At 39.5% G+C, this 17174-nt stretch overlaps 1 protein-coding gene across 13 annotated transcripts in view; it reads left to right on the forward strand.

Moving 5' to 3' along the window:
* Positions 1-3372: 3372 nt before the first annotated feature.
* The window catches only part of LOC132086990 (uncharacterized), a 52887-nt gene continuing 39085 nt past the window's right edge, over positions 3373-17174 (forward strand). For 4 of the 13 annotated variants that reach the window (XM_059493004.1, XM_059493001.1, XM_059492997.1 and 1 more), the window contains exons 1-3: positions 3373-3463; positions 6813-6897; positions 7491-7534. The gene's annotated coding sequence lies outside the window, so the exon portion shown is untranslated. Of the gene's footprint in view, positions 3464-6812; positions 6910-7490; positions 7535-17174 lie in introns of all 13 variants that reach the window. The other 9 variants (XM_059493007.1, XM_059492998.1, XM_059492995.1 and 6 more) reach the window with 4 other exon arrangements.

Here is a 17174-nt window from a genome sequence, read left to right on the forward strand (position 1 = left end):
TTTTGCCAGCTCAGACTGAACATTTTTTGTCAATTTAAAAGAATTCTTTTCCTGTGGTAATTATTTAAATTCTTGTTGCACACAAGCCGAGCTGAAAACCAACAAACAAAAAGGTTATCACATCTTAGTATGCACAAACATACCTGAAACAGGACAGTGGGAAGGAACTTTGGCCACAATTATATACATTTACCACTACGAGAACTCACTATTTGTTCAAACACTTTATTTCCTTCTTCTATCCTTTTAGTCTTTTCCTGTACTCTTGACTTTCCTTCACATAGCCTACCCAGTGTAAAGCAGGTCTGCTCATCTCATGTCTCAGACTATTGGAGTCTTTACAGGGAATTGCAATCAGAACAGGCAGCACACATAAAAACTTCAGACAGTACCAGATGGTTTCAAAATACACTGTGTTTCACCACTGTTCTTCTCTCCTTCTGAAACAAGGGGATTTGTTCGTGAGCAGCTGCATCTATTTCAGAATCTCCTTCCCTTTCTGGTACATTCTTTCCTTTTCCTGTATCATAGAGTAATGGAGGTGGGAAGGCAGCACTGCAGATCATCTGCTCAACCCTACAAATCTGAGAGAGGAGAAGCAGATTCCCCAGAGTCATGTCTGGCTGGGTTTTGATCATCTCCAAGGATGGAAACTCTACAAACTCTGTTTGACTGTGTGTCCACTCTCCTTGTGATAAAAGTGTAGGGTTTTTTCCCCTTAAAATTTAAAAATTGAATTTTCTGTATTTCAGTTCACATCTATGGTGGAATAACACTGATGAAAGCAGAAATGGGTATATTCTAAATACAAGAATTAGAATCCCTTTTGTTAAATTATTTAAAAGAAAGACACAAAACCTTTTTTCACATAAGTTTGATTGTCTTGCAGTTATTTATGCACAACACTAGTTAGGAGACAGGCATTCCTCACTTATCAGGTAGTTAGAAGCATCTGGTAGAAAAAGCAAATACCCAGGTGGACTCTCAGGAATTTGAATTAAAACTATGATTTGTTCAGGGTGTAAGGACAAGCTTTTAGATAGAAAGATTTTTATTTTGTAATTTTTAAATTTTTTTATTGAACTTCTGTTATTCCCAAGTTTTTGGTTGTCCCCTTTTTTCCCAGTATAAGGAATAGTCTTTTTAAATTTTTATTTTATTTTATCATTATGGCTTTTTTTTTTCCTTTTCCATTTTCCTTCTTTTCCTCTTCTTCTCTCTTATGATTCTCTGGAAAAATTTGAACAGCATATATTTGAAAGGCAGCTTTCATCAGGTAACAAAATTCAAGAGTTTGAGCTGTTCCATGGGAAAAGTATGTTTTATTTTTCCCTTTCCACAGGATTAGGAAAGGAGTACCATGCTATTCTGCTTTGTCTAGAAAACAAGACCTGTCCTGCTGCATCTTCATGGGGAGCTGGAAACATCTGAGAGCAGATAGGGATTGTTTTCTGCAGCTGGTGTGCCTGCAGATAATCCATCCTTGACTTCCTCAGTCCTCCCTGTTTGTAGGAAAAGACGAGGATATGAGCTGCTTTAGGAGCAAACAGTGATGTTTTCTTCCTGAGGAGCAAGGCCACAGACGTGCACCTCTGTGAGGGCTCTGCAGTGTCCCACGGGGCTGTCTCCTCTGGTCCCCCCCTGCTCTCCTCATTAGAGGAGTCAGTCAGGTTCTCACTGCCCCTTGCACAACACTTGCAAATTGCAGCATTTTTGGGACCTATGTCTCTCTTTTTGGATGGGTTACAAGGGAGGCTGCAGAAAGGCAGTTGCACTTTCACACAGGAATCTTTCCTAGGACTAAGAATTACATTTGCATGCAGCTCACCTGCTTGAAAAGGATATAGGCTCTTGTTGTCATAACTATGTCTCTGCGTAGCCACAAGTCTTTCCTGCATAAGTATCTATTTTTTTCTGACTCCTCCTGTGCTGAGCTCACACAGGCACTGGGTGGGGTGCCAGTCTCCTCACAGGGCTCTGCAGAATGTCAAATGGATGTCAGGCCTCCCTGACACCACACAGGTACCAATTTCAGTTCCTAAAATCTCTTTTTGTGCCACATTTCATCCAGGAGCGTTTTTTTTTTTTTTCTTCTAACTGGGTATTCTTTTCTCACAGGAATTTAGTGATGAGAGTGGTGCAAAAGGTGCTTTCCTTCTTAAGTCTCAGCTGGGGATACTCTGCACCTCCTTCATTCATGTCCTGCATATTTCTAATCAAAGTCACATGTTTGAAAACCCTTTGCAAAAGAAAATTGGAAATGTGACTCTCTTTCCAGTCCGAGTATTTTGGATGTCTTGTGTTTTGACAATCTACCAAGACACTCTAGTTTGCATAGCTAGAAGGATGATAATCCTGTTTTTTATTGAATCCTAGAAAACACTGACTGCTACATATCAACACATTATCTCCCATTGATCTAAGCTGTCTGCCTTTTCTGAGGCATGAACAAAAATAAGTGTGCTTTAAAATCTGTTAGTTAAACATGTTCCTAAATTATTTTAGTAATATAAGTTTCATAACTTTCCTGTAGAACTGTTAATTTTTATTGCATTTTCAAGTCACTGCTTTCTTTTAATGCATGGAGACTCCTTTGATATCTTTAGTCTAAAACCATAAAATTTTTTATACTGTGCAAATTATACTTCCTTGGGGCAAATGTTGTATAAGTTTACCCCCACTTTGAGAAAGATTTTTTTGAAGGGTAAATATTTTTACGTAGGCTTGAATATAATCAAGTAATTAAGTAAAAAATTTACTTAATCAAGTAATCTGGAATGTCTGTGCTTCATAATAGCTGGCAGATTGTGGTAAATTTTCGGATTTGCCCCAGAGTTGCCTTAAGTTGGTGAAGAATTGATGAAGAATAACATGAGCTGGGCCCTGTGCTTATCTTGCACCTGGCTTAGGCCTGAAGACTGAAACATATCTGGAGTGAAGCGAGTCCTCTCAGCTGATGTTGTTTCAGTGAGGAGCAGGACAACATTTGCATCTCTGCACCAGCCACTGGCCTCACTCCCCCTTCCCTGTGGGAAACAAGCCTTGTTATAAATCTGGTTTGTTAAGGAGATAACGAAAAAAATCTCTGTTGAAGGTCAGAGAGCCTCTGCTGCTGCCTCAGAGGGTGGAGGAGGACCCAAGTGTTTATTTTACCTTTGGTATCAACTATAAATTCTGACCAAAACCAATCTAGGCTCTGATTTACATAATAGTTTTCACCCCCCTAAGAACGCAAATGAAGAAAAAAAGAAAACATGTCTTACACGTATGACAATGGTCACCAACATCCCAACCTATAACAGGCGACTGTTCCACCCCTTTGGGAAGGGCAAAAACTATAGTATAAAAGAAGGGCAGTGTTGGTGGCACAGTGGGGGGGGGGGGGGGGAGAAAGATCTCTGCTTGCTTTGGATGGGTCCGTAGGTTCTGCCTCTTCTCCTTTTTTCCTGACGGGCCACTTTGGGTAAGTTCTGCGCTTCGAGATGTGTTGGGGCAGATGTGGGAATATTTATATATCTGTGTCTCTAGATAGATTATATTTTATATACATGTATTTTTTAATATATGTATCTATCTATCTATCTATATATGTATATATATATATATTACATATATATACACAGACCGATAAATATATGCATGTATAAAATATGATACATATTTATCATATCATCTGTACACCTCTAACAGATCTCCATTACTGCACCCTGATACTCTGTAGCTAGTGAATCATCCCTCTGTTGTTCCAATGAACTGATCCATGAATTTTTTACGAAACTCAGGTGAATTCACATGCAAGTTTGTGATTCTGGGTTGTGCAGGTTGTTCATGAACTCGGCCATGGCCTCAGGAGAGGGTGAACTGCACCCTCCGTGAGTCTGCGATCACAAAGTTCCCACTGAACGTGACCAGGCTGATGGTGCCAAATTGGCTGAAAAGAGAAAGGGAGCCCAGCTGCTCCCAGCCCCTCTGATCTCTGAGAACCAGCTGGAACAGAGGGCTGTTGCATTCTTTCCCTGCCAAAGTTCCATTCCCTTATCGCAGCGCTGGTTTCAAAGAACAGGAGAAGCAAACATACCTTTTGGGTGATGCGGAGCGCAGAAGAAACCTTTCGTCCGCTTTACTCCCCTACCTCTAACAATAACTTTAGTTAGTCTCCTGCTTGGAGAATTTTCTTCTGTTACAGAACATTTCATATGCAGAGATTTTGCCTAATACAGGGAAATATTAGTTATTAAAATTACAGTTTTTGTTGCAAAAACTTTGACCGGACATCTTTTAGGCTCTGCTTAAATTTCCTTTGAAGCTGTGCAAGCCTGACCTACTTTGCATCATTTGAGCTTTACTGGAATCATGAAATTTGTCTGCGTACAGCCAGGAATTCTGTCTCTTGAAGACAGCTGGCTCTTTGACAGAATTCCACATCCATTTTGATGTGAAGTTTTCAATGTCCTTAAGTTGCACATAGTACTGAATTTTCAAGGGAGTAGAATACACAGTTCACACTAAAATTTGATGTCCCTCTGCTCACAGGCAAAACCTCTTGGATAAATCCTTGCCTAGTATGTAACATTTGCTGTCCAGTGACAACTAAGTTGCAGTTTCCTTAAAGAAACTGATTATTATCACATACACAAAAAATGAGAAGCTAATGAAAATAACTTTGTTCAGAGATTTGCAGAAAAGAGGACAAAAATGGGAGGAAAAAACCCCAAAATCTTCTTTCCCGTAAGAGGGGAGTGGTAATACTTTATTCCATGTTTGGGAGCTGCAGAATATTGGCAGTAGGGCTTAAAGTGTTCTTTGTCAGCTGGGAGGGCTCACAGACAAGAAATATTGCTCAAAATTTATGCGGAAGATTGGTAGAGAGGTGCACGAAATTCTCCCTGGCCCCTAAATATATGCTGTCTGAAGTGAAGAGCTATTATTCAAAGGAACCCTTGAAAAGAGAGGGTGTCAGTTAAAATTTGACTTTGAGGGCTTTTTATGATAGTGGGAAAATGGTTACACTTTGCCTAATTATGTAGAATTTTGTGATACCATGCTGTAAATTTCAGATGAGGGAATACCTACAATATCCAAAGATTACAAATACCTACATGTTATTAAAGAGAATATTTTTACATTCCAAGTACTCCTCTTACCTATTACAGAAGGATAAAATAATGCTGCTTAGAAGAATCTGATTTCTATTAAGCTATTTCCCAATACACTGTGAGTTGGCACCATGACATGAGACAAAATGTCAGATTTTACTGCAATGCTGTTTATAGTTTAATTACATTCCAATAAATAGGGTAACTAGCAGTCACTCTCAGAAGTTAATTTTATCTGTAAGACAGCTTATTCTGATTGAAGAAAACAATAATATTAATTTACGTATTTTAGCCAAGACTGTAGCCCCTGCATGCTATACCATGATGAAAATAACCAGGGCTAGATTTACTTACTGCACGGCAGGGATGGGGGGAAGTAAAAAAATCACAATAAATCACATTGCACTACAAAACTGTCAGAGTTTTCTGTACTGTCTGGTTCAGATGAGAGTATCAGTCTCCAGTCACAGAGAATACTGGTGTCAAACCAGCAAAGGGTCCTTACTGGAGCACACAAGTTAAATGATAAAAGTGTAGCAGTTCCCTTGTTCTCCTGTGACTCACAGGGGGTTTAAGATGAGGAAGGATTTCTCCCTAGGCATTAGCACAGGCACCCTTAGATGTCACTGTGCTGAAAGAACAGGCAGTGATGCCTAACGCAGGTATTTTCTGAGCACCTGGCTGGTCTCAAAGGAAAATGTTCTTTGCTTCTCACACTCATCTGCCTTTGTCCTTCTTCCTTGATTACTTCAGGGATCAGTTGTGTGGCTTTTTTTTCCTTGAGCTTAATTCCTAGGTTCTGCATGATGTTATAGACATGATCTGGTTTTGCTTTGCACTTTCTTTTTATTGCAAACAGGTGCTGTTTCTAAACTCCAGGCAGGCAGCTTCTTAAACTTCTGTCATGCCCATTCAAACAAGCACTCTTTTTTCCCCCCTGTAGATTTGCCGAGAAAAGAGGAGTGTCCAAAATTATCTTGTGAAGTGCCTTCAACTCCAGTAAACTGGCTGAATGAGAAGTGAAAATTGTCTGTGTGGAGCTGGCAGCACTCAGCAGATCAGCTGCGCAAAAGCAGGGCTGGCCTGTTTCAGTTCTGTGCGTGTGCATGCAAGAGAGCTGTGTTCTGAAAAACCCCCCAAACCAAAACAACAACAACAAAAACCAGACAACAAACAAACAAATAAAACTAAACTACCTCCCCCCCCAAAAAAAACAACCAAAAAACCCCCCAAACAAACAAAATTAAAAACAAAACAAAACAACCCTCCCCCCCAAAAAAACCCACAAAAAAACCCAACAAAAAAACCAAAAAAAAAAACCAAAAAACCCCCCCAAAAAACCCCCCACAAAAATGCTGGAACGTAGTGCAAGGAGAATCATTCTCATAAGGAGAATCTTATGAATTGTTATTTTCTTCCAGTAGCACTTAATTCAGAGGTTAGGGTGCCCAGCTGCAACTCAAAAGACACAGAACTGAAGTAACTGCTAATTTCTATTAATTTCTCCCTTTTATGGTTCTTTTCCCCCCATATAATTGTTTATTGCTTGATTCAGTGTAAACAATTTTCTTACCTTATGAAGGATTCCCAATCTTTTTATGCTTCTAGTATATTGCTGCAGAAATGGAAATGTTTTCTGCTGGTATTTACATCAGAAATTAACTGTGGAATTTTCATGTCACTGGAAATTAAAAAAAATATTTTCATTTCAAACAGGAATGAATTTGTTAGCCAGAAAAGAGAAAGCTCCTGTTGAAAGACATTTCTGAGATTTAGGAGTCCTCTCTCTTACAGAATTCAGGTGAGACAAAAGGTAAATGGAAAATATGTTAAATGATGATAAATTAAATCCTACTTTGGCTTAATGTTTTTTGGATGTGCAGAATATTAAAAACATATTTTATAGCAAATGCATTGCTATAGTATGCCACGGGCAGATAAGAAGATGATGATGTAATGACAACTTCTGGAAATGATATTAGAATTTTAATAATAACAAGAACTCTGTACCCTTTCCCTCCAGATGATTCTGTGCAGTACTTTAAAAACTTCTGATTAACTCATCCTCTGAATACTTTGGGACACTTGGTGTTTTGGACCATTAAAACATTTGGAAAAGACATGTGAAAAACAAAAGAAAAAACAAACCCCCCCCCTCCCCAAACCAAACCACCACCAAGAAACAATGACAATAATCTGTGACATTAAATACATAAAGTTCAGCTACAGCTTTGATGATTGTGCAACTTTAATATTATGGTGTCCTGAGTCACAAGAATACATTAACTTCATCATTTTCCCTAGGATTGTAATGGAGGGTCGCTCCAGAGAGAGCAAAGTAATCCATGACTGATGCTTTCTTTCTGTTTTTCTCTCCCATGGCAAAACATTCAGTAGGATAAGGTCTAAGAAGAAGAAGAAGAATCCTGTTACATAAGGTGTGTGCAAATAATCTCCCTCACAGAAAAATTGTGGCTCATTGCTGACAGTCTGTGCTTTCAGGTTTCAAAGTTTCTTCAGAAAGACACTGTATGTTTAGATGGAATGTGATATATATATATAGAATTTGGGTTGAGATGTTGTGTTCTCCCCCCCTTATTTTCACTTTTGCTAGGTAAACCTTCTTCTTCTGCAAGACAACTTGAAAAGTATAATTTATTTAATCACTTGTTGCTTGGATACTGTTAGTCTTCTTTGACCTAGAGCAGCACTCCTAAATCAAGCTTACACAAGTAGAATGAAACTCTAAAGTAGCTTTAGATTAAAAACAACCATAGCATTGCAAAGGCATATTTTTTTTTCTGAAGAATTACATAAATCTGTTTTTGTGATGGGATTTTGTTCTCTGTTCTTCTTGTGGTACAGTTAACAGTCCTACCAGCTAGAATACAATACAGATTATTTTGTTAGAAATAGTTTTCACTTTCTTTATAAATAACCATTCTAATAACTATTTATTTTCTTTTGTGCTCTTGGAGAACACCACAGAGACACAATACCTTAGGAGTACTGTACACACTTCCCCAAGATTAAAATTTGGAGAGCAAAGAAAAATTTCTATTTCATAACCAAGTAATCTGCAAACAGTTGAGAATCACTTGTTTTGCTAGAAATAATATTGAGCAGTTAAACCATATTTTGTTATATAAGAGTCTTTAAAAGACAGATTTCTCTTTGAGAGAAAAATACTAATTGTTGGGAAGCCTAATATATGCTTGTCTATATCATGTAGGTAATTTTAACATTGAGTATTAGATGTGCCTAATAGCAGGTCAAGTGGCATCAATGCTTTACATTCACCACTAACTGTGTCCTGTTGGACAGCTAGAAAATGAAAAGAAAATTAAAATCTAGAAATTAAAGAAGAGGGACTATACATGCATCATCTAATTAAACAACCTCATTATTTCCTGGGTTATTTATTCAGTTCAGGGTTAAAACCTCACAGACTTACCAGGTGGTTGATGATTGATCCAAAGAAATGGAAGAGGCTCCCTTACAGAAAAGGAAAAAAAATCCATCAAAACCTGCAGAATTTTTCCATGTCTTTCTTCCACTTTTGCCCCATTCAACAAGATTTTGAAAAACAACAGGAGAGGAAAAAGGCAATTATTTTCTTGGAAAACTGGGAGCTTTACTAACTAGGGCACATGAATGTATGTGATAATGTTACACCAGTAATTAAAAACCTCTCTCACATATAAAGGATGTATTTTACAGAAGAAGGGGAAGGTGTATGAAACAAACCATAAACTGGGATACAGGGTAGTTTTGCTGAAAATTACTCACAGACTTTCAGTGCAGAGGAGTTTGGTGAGTTGGGGCTTTGCCAAACTCCCCAGGTTGTTGTGTGGCCAGGTCACCTCTGCCCAGTGTCTGGGATAACCCTCTTACCCTCCCAGCCTCAGCAAGGCCTGGATTTAGGGCGTTCCTTGAAGGGACCTACACCAGCCCACTGAAAAATTACTGGGTGAATGAGCATGAAATTTGGGTTCCCTGAAGCATTAACAGCAAGCTACATTCAGGATAACATGCCTGGCAGAATTGCCACCTAAGCAACTGTGAAATAATTGCACAAAGATTGAATTTGAAGCCCAGGTACTAATTCTTTCCTTTCAGGGACCATTGCTGACTGGCATGCCATCAATACATTGTTGTAAGCAGTTTTAACACCTTTCAGATGCCCTTGCCTCTGTCTGCAATCCTTCACAGCATGACCTGGAAGAAAAAACCTTTTTAAAATAGGTTCTTCCCTGGATCACTGAATCAGCCATTTAGCTCTAGTTAAAACCAAATTCTGGCTTTGATAAGCATGACTCTAATCATCACAATAAAACAACTGGTGAGTGGTGAATCAAGATCACAGGAGATAAATGTGGAAGGAGATGAAGTAAATCGTTGCAGTCAACCACAGAAGGGTTTTTTACCCCACTTCTCTCTCTTTTTTTTTTTTTTTTTTAAATCTAACTGTATGCCTCCTCCCTTGAGAGCCCATGGCAAGAATTAGTGACTCAGATTTAAAGTCTTTTCACCTGTACTATGCAAAATGAAAATGATGAAAAAGGTATTACTTTCATCTCTCAAAAAATGTGACTACAGGAAGAATGCAGATCATCTTAACTTTGCATTTTAGAAATGTTCTTTCCAGTATCACAAGCAAAAGTATTCTTAGCTAAAAAGCTGGTGGAATAATTTTGAGTTTTTCAGTAATTCTAACTATAGATTTTTTCCCTCTCATTCAGAATCTATAATTTTTTTTTTCTGGAGAGGCCTTATGTTGTCTTCTCTTTTAAAGATTGACAGAAAAGCTGTCATGCCTTTGGCAGACTATCATTCATGAGATCAATATTAATCCAGTTTTTAGTAGAGCAATTAGAAAGTCAAATATCAGAGATAGTGTAGTTTATCTTAGCTTGAACTGAGCTGAATATAGAAGCCATGAAAATGAGGATCATTTTATTTTTAAATTTATTAGAATGACATAGCTGAACAAGTTCCTGCATTTGTGGCCCTCTGCATAAAGTATGTTCATAAATTACATGTTAACTCAAAAACCAGATAGTTTACAGAAAAAAAAGCAAATTGCTCTTGTTTGAATCTCTCATTGTGTCCTGACAATTTCAGACTAATGAATTTGCACCGTAAGTGACTTAAAGCAAATAAATAACATGGTATTTCTCACCTTTAGGGCATATTCTAAGGGAAGGTTTTAATTTTTCTGTCTGTTTTTTCTTGGCTATTTACAGCTTCTTTGGAGAAAATAAGGCAGCTTTTATCATGTTAGTGATAACAGGGACTTCTTGAAGGTGTCATTGCTCTTCTTCTTCCTCATCAGGAGCTGTTTCCCAGAGTAAGGAAGGTACAAGAGTTTTATGTGCCTCCTGCCATCCAGGAATTGCTTTATTATGACTTAGGTCAGCTTTATGCTGGCATCTGGGATGCCTCTTCCTACCCAGCTCCTCAGCACAAGCCTCTGCTCTAGTGATGGTTTCAGAACAGCCTTGAAAAGGAGAGATTTTTATGTGCAAGAGCCTGTAAAGTCTTCCCAGGACTACACCAGGCTGCAAAAATTTTGATCAATTGTGATCACGTGACAGGAAAGTTTTATAGATCTCTTATTAATGTTTTTACTGTGCTTTATTCAAAGCATTAAATCACTGTTGCCCATGCTTGGGAATACACATTATTGTTGTTTCAGGTCCCACTGACTACAATATGCACCGCTCAAACATGCTGGCTGTATCTCAGCTTTACCAAGCCAAGGGAAAAGGAACTGTTTGCTTAGAAACAGCACTGTGGTAGGATTTAGCTGAGGTGCAATTTTGGTTTTATAAGCTTTACAAATTAATTTGGATTAGGAGAAATTGAGAAAGCCTTAAAAATTTTCATTTGATGCCACAACTACTTAGCTCATTTTTATCTATCATGATGTATAGGGCATGACATCTTTTTATGCTGTTCTTTAACAATAAACAGTTCTGACATAGTCATTTGTTAAATATATGTACAGCTGAGACAGGATAAAGTCTGATGGGCTTGAAACAAAACAGGTAATGAAAATTGATATCCACTATTTTCTCTCCTTATCCACTGTTTGCTTTGATAGGTGTTTGAAATTACAGGTTCTGTATTTCTGATGCTGAACACAAGCACAAGATGAAGCTCGGTCTCACCAGGGGATTCTTCAGTTTGCATTACCAGAACAGGGACAATGGGGAGGGTCAGCAACTCAACAGCAGTACTGTTAAAATAAACAGTCACCACTTCCACAAAGGCTTGCAAAACTGGACACAAAATCCCTGGGAATAAATATGACACACAGTCAACAGTAATTGCCACTTTCCTGTATCTTTTGTTTACCTCAGTGTTGCCTCAGAGGTGAAAGTAGGAGGCCCTTGGGTGAAAAACTAGTAATTTGGGTGCTGAGGCTTTTTTTGTTTGTTTTTTGGGTTTTGTTTGTTTGTTTGGGTTGCGGGGTTTTTTTTGTTTTGTTTTGGTTTGTTTTTGTGTGTGTGTGTGTGTGTGTGTGTGTGTGTGTGTGTGTGTTTTTTTGACCATAGTGCTTGAAGGCAGAACAGAAGATTTTGTTGCTTTTCAATTCTGCAGAGTTCAGAAATTTTCTCAGAGTGCTTTGATGCTCAGTGTCCAAGTGGGAAGGGGAAAACTCCATGACTGGGAGTTTCCTTTCACCAGGAGAGGAGCCCTGCTTCCCATCCTATCTGAGTTAATGGTTTAGTTACCCACTTATCTGACTTCCTGATTTTAAATCTGCCTAAAGGCAGATTGTGTGAAGGCACTTTCTGCACCAGAGTTTTGCTCTGTTCAGACAAATTAGTGATTAGTTTCCCTGTGTACTGTTAAATGAGCTGCACAGTGTGCAGCAGCTGAATTTGACTTTTGGGTATAACTTTATGACAGCACTTATGGAAACAGCATTTGTGGAAATCAGCTTTTAGAGACTACAGTCCAGAAGGATCTTTATCACTATCACTTGCTATAAAAGATGTCCACATTTTGCTTTTTAAGTGAATTAGTTGGCTGAGAATACCTTTTGTCATTCCATTTTCCTCATAACTTTTATCTTGCTCTTGACATCCAGTACGATATTATTAGGATGCCTTGTCACTAGCAGGTTATTTGTTTAGTATTTTAAAATACAGGAAGAAAAAAAAGTGGCCAAGGATGAGACTGAGAGCAAGAAAAGGAAAATAGATTCAACAGATAAATGTTGAGAATTGGTTTTAATAGGACTACTGACAAAAACTTAGATATAAGACATTTTCTGGAGAAAACAGTATGCTCAATAGTGGAAAAAAAATATTTATGGCTTTAAGACAGCTTTTCAGAGCATGCATCCAAACAGAGACATGGCTCTGCACAGATGCTGGGAGCAGCAATGAGGGTTCGCTCTGCACTGAGATAAGCTGAGCTTTAAGTTTTAATACCAGGCTTACAAAACAGAGCACCCTGACAAATGGAGGAGCAAAGTAGCTCTTGTTTTGCAAAGTGTAATTGTTTATTTTCATTGCTGCTGGAGCACTGCAGCAAGGGGATGATTTACAGGCTATGACCAGCCTGGGCTTATTTTCCTCACTCATGCAAATGACTTCTGTGTCAATTGGTCTCTGAGTACATCGTCAGCTTCTACTTTCCCAACTTCTAATTAGGTAAACATCATTAACAAGGAGGGCAAGGCCATGAGACAAGATGCTTCTCATGTTCCAGGACAAAAGCTAATTATCTGAGTTCAAGAGAAAAAAAAATCAACATCATGATGCAGTTTAAGGTAATTGCTCACTCTATACAACTCTGGAGCAATTTCCTCATGTTTTAAGACTGTTATTCTGTTCTCTAGTCTAAGTGACCGTGATTTTTTTCAGTTTTTATCTAGTGAGTACCAGGGGTTTTATTTTTTCCTGAACTCCTTCAAGGAGTTCAAGATATAGTTTTCTCTGCTTTGGTGTGGCCAGTTTGATTTGTGTCATCCACTGTTTTACTTGCTTGTTTTGGAGCAGCAGAGCTTTGCTGATACATTCTCAGACAAATTAAGTCCCTTTTTAAAGAGCTATTGACTGGTCAATAATTCCTTAAATTAATTTATGGAGTTGATTATCTCTGCTCACGCAAAGAGGTTAATTGTATCACATTGGTGATTTACTTGCTCTTCCTTTCTGCTGCTCATTTATTATTTTCTTTGTGGAAAAGCTTGTGGATGTGTGGATTTAGAGTGTGTGTGTGTGTGTGTGTGTGTGTGTGTGTGTGTGTGTGTACTTTTGGGGAGAAGTCAGAGCAAGGGTTCTGTCTTGGGGTCAGGAAATCAAGTAATGAGAAATATTTTGGAACAACTCATCATCATGTGAGGTCTTTCTCCTTATTAGTTTTTTTAAAATTACATCTTAAAACTGCCAGAATGGAGGGGAGTTAGCGTGCATCCCATATCTAAATAATTTTAAGTGAAGCTTAACTGACCCAGTGTTTTAAATTGTAAAGAGCAAAAACACAAACCAGATTTTTCAAGAGGCCTAGTTCCTTAAAGGACACCTGGAGATGAGATCAGGGTCAAGGATAGGGTTGCCCTGAGAGGCTGTGGAGTCTCCCTCAGTGGGGATATTCCTGAAGCACCAGGACACAATCCTGTGCCCCGTGCTCTGGGAAGGCCCTGCTGGGGCAGGGAGGTGGGACCAGCTGACCACTGTGGTCCCTTCTGAAATAAACAAGGGCCAGGAGACTTCTTCTCCTGTTTAATGCCTTTATTAAAAGTGATCAGCTCAGGATTGGGTAGCTCGGCGGGGCTGCAGTCTCCCGTCGTCTCTCCCAGGGCGACTCAGAGGAGGAGGATATGCACAGCTCTGTCCACCAGGGGCACAGCTGGGGATCAGATCCTCTTGGGAGCCTTTAGGGCCTGCTGATCCCCTCAGATGGTGCCGCGGCCTGGCTCTCCAGAGGCCCCCAGTCCTGGCTCGGGGGATCTCGAGGACAGGGTGAGGAACGATGAAGGTTTCTCGCATCTCTGCAGGCTCAGCACTTGGTTCCTCACGTCTAGACATCACTCCAGTCTCTCAACTCTTAGGTGGCTCGTTGTTTTTGGGGTTTCTCCATGAGTTTGGAGATGGGGGTCCCACAAAGCATTCTGGTCTTGCGAGTCACTTTGCATAACCCCACCCACCTTCTCAGGTATCTTCTCTATTCTGAGAAAGGTAAAACTTAGCTTCGGGCAAGGTCCCCACCCAGGAGAAGGGCCATTACCTCGCCCCAGCCAGGGCTTTTACTAATACAAAAACAACCATTAACGACAACGACCCGTGATTACAATAACAAAACACACAGAACTTGGGCAGGGCCAGTGGTCTGGCTGCCTTTTTGAAACTTTTTCTCATAAAAAATATTAACCGAGTTCTTGTTCATAACACCTTCCAGCCTGGCCCACCCTGTGGCTCTGTCATACCTGATGCTAGGAAAATCTTATTTGGTTTGGTTTGTGCCAAGCAGCAATGGTTGTAATCTGAAAAGGGGAAGAATCTGATTCAAAAAAAGCTAGAAGGAACTACAGTGTAGTGGATCTGGCAGAGGGGCAGGGGCCCAAGGCAGCTGTGAGAAACAACTGGCAAAATTTTCCCTCCTGTCTCAGGAGGTTTTCAAGACACATCTGGATGTTGTGTGATCCTGAGCTGTCACTCTGAATTTATCTACCTGAGTAAAATGTGGATGAATTCAGTCAGCTGGTATTTTCCACCATGGCTGGCAATTTGCAAAAATGATCTTGAAAAATTTTTTGGTGTATTGTCTTTACCCTCAGTGATGCAATTCCATTTAAAATTTTCCAGCCGTGGTGTCTTGATTGTTGCCTGAACCAAGTGTATACACACCGTGCTACCAAAAGCAAATGGTAAAGGAAGGAAGCATAGACAAACATTCAAGCTGAAAAATGCTTTCCAGACCTTTCAAATACCAAACACTTCACAGGGGAGGAACGGACAAGTTTCCAAACTATTTGCTAAACAAAACAGAGGCTAAATTCTTTATGAATAGGATTAATAATTGAATAGTCAGTCAGCTTTCGTTCTAATTTTCTTTCCCTCTGCTGCATTCCTGTGCTTACTAAATGATTTCAGAACACAAGTTCCCAGGTGACCAACTTTTCTCACACCTGGCAAACCTCTAAAAGTCAGAGAGGGGACAGACACACCTCTTTGGAGGTCAGGTTCATGATTTAGTTTATTATAAACAACATTCCCTACTTTGCTCCTGGAGAGGAGGGAGTAAGATGGAGTGTAGAATAGTTGAACAAGGAAAGAGGGAAAAACAGGTGAGGGGAAGGTAAAATATGAAATTATGTTTGCGAACAAGAAATTCCTCTGTTTTCAGAATTAATTCAAACACAGGCACGACCAAAGCTTTTGATGTGAAGGAAAATAGGATGTGAAGAGAACAAAAAAAGATGCAGCAGTTAAGAGAAAAGAGATGGTTGGACTTTTGGATGTAAAAATAAAACAAAAAGAGAAAAAAGCTTTGTTTTTGACAAACAGAAAGGAACTGGGAAACTCTCCATTTCAAAATACAAATTAACATTGTGGCAGTTAGAATAAATCAATAGTTAGGTAATACAAATGTGCATTGGTATGTATTTTCAGGGGATCTTTGCATTCATAGAAAACTGCAAAAGAGAGCACCCCAACAGCTGCACAAAATACAAATCAGAATTTGCCAGTGACTGGGAATTGGAGGATCAGTGGCAGGAAAGGGAATGTTGCTGCTGCTGCCCTTGCAATTGGTGACAGAGATATTTTTCTTTGACATTATGCTAAGAATAGGTTGAAGGGACATGTAAGTATTTAAATGACAGAGAAATGTGCCCAATCTTTCCCATTTTGTATTTCTTTTCTTTCCTTTTAAAACAGGATTTTTTTAGCTTGTTAATCTGTCTGAATACCTGAATGTCACCCCAGCCATTCTGATTTAGTCTATCTAAGCCACTCAAATTATTCCTTTATCTGAACTCCTCAGTCATTCCCCCCCCCCTTTTCTTTTCTCTTGCACTATGGTATAAGAAAAATTTTACCTGATTTTATTGCCCCTGATTCCAGGATTTCTGGATTTTCCCATTATACATCTTTGCTCCTCTCCCTCCTGTTCCTCTCCACACTGCCAGTAGCTGCAGGAACACTCAGTGTGCTGAAATGGCAAAATGTTTCCAGCCACAAACTTTATTGGCCTGCTCTGGACTTGGGAGCTGAATTCAAACAAGAGTTTGGCCTTCAGTGCAACAAAATGTTGAGTCAAGGGGAAAATGTGATCTTTTGCTAGGGCTTGTTTCTTCTGCTTCCTGCAAGCCTTTGTTCCTTAGCAAGTGAGGTAAATTTAACATGTGAATGCTTTTCATACTACATAACAGTTTTGCAATTTTTTAGTAACTTTTACAAATTGCATGCTGCCACTTTGAGCCAGCTAGAAGAAGCCTTTTACTGCTCTGACTCTTTCCCTTTCATCCTCTTTGCAAAAAAAAAAAAACAAAAAGGGGTCCGACTGAGTTCTTATATCTGTTTTTTTTTTTTCCCCTGCAATGAGAGAAGATTGTTAAGGATGTAGGCCTACTTTTTGAGATAGATCCTAAATTATAGTTCAGATTCATTCCCTAGAAAGGGAAATTCCTGATGAGAGCATGTAGGAAGAAACAGGAGCACCCCAAGTCTTTGCCTCTTCCACAAACCAGGACTGTGTCACAGCAGTCACCAAGTTTCACTGAAGAAGTGCTCAGAAGACAACTGAGCAACTCTCTGGGCTGATAATGAAAAGTAAGCGGTGATGTGTTTCAAAATGCCACACTTTTGGTGTCAGCAGGGGTTGCCATCCACAGCACTGATTTTCCTGCTTACAGCAGTGACTTCTGCTCTGCTGTGTCCGAGGAGCTGGGTCCAGACTTGCTGGTGTGGATGTGGAAGTGCTACCCAAGTAACCTGCAGGGCTCCGACCGTGTGAGTGTCACCTCATGGCAGGGAAGGACATCAGGAGCAGCTGAGCTGAGAGGCTGGGTCACAAAAGAGAGGATGTGGCTGTAGGCCAGGAGCCTGTAGGAGTTCA

This window comes from Ammospiza nelsoni, chromosome Z (genome assembly GCF_027579445.1).
Source record: "Ammospiza nelsoni isolate bAmmNel1 chromosome Z, bAmmNel1.pri, whole genome shotgun sequence".
NCBI classification, from domain to species: Eukaryota; Metazoa; Chordata; class Aves; order Passeriformes; family Passerellidae; genus Ammospiza; species Ammospiza nelsoni.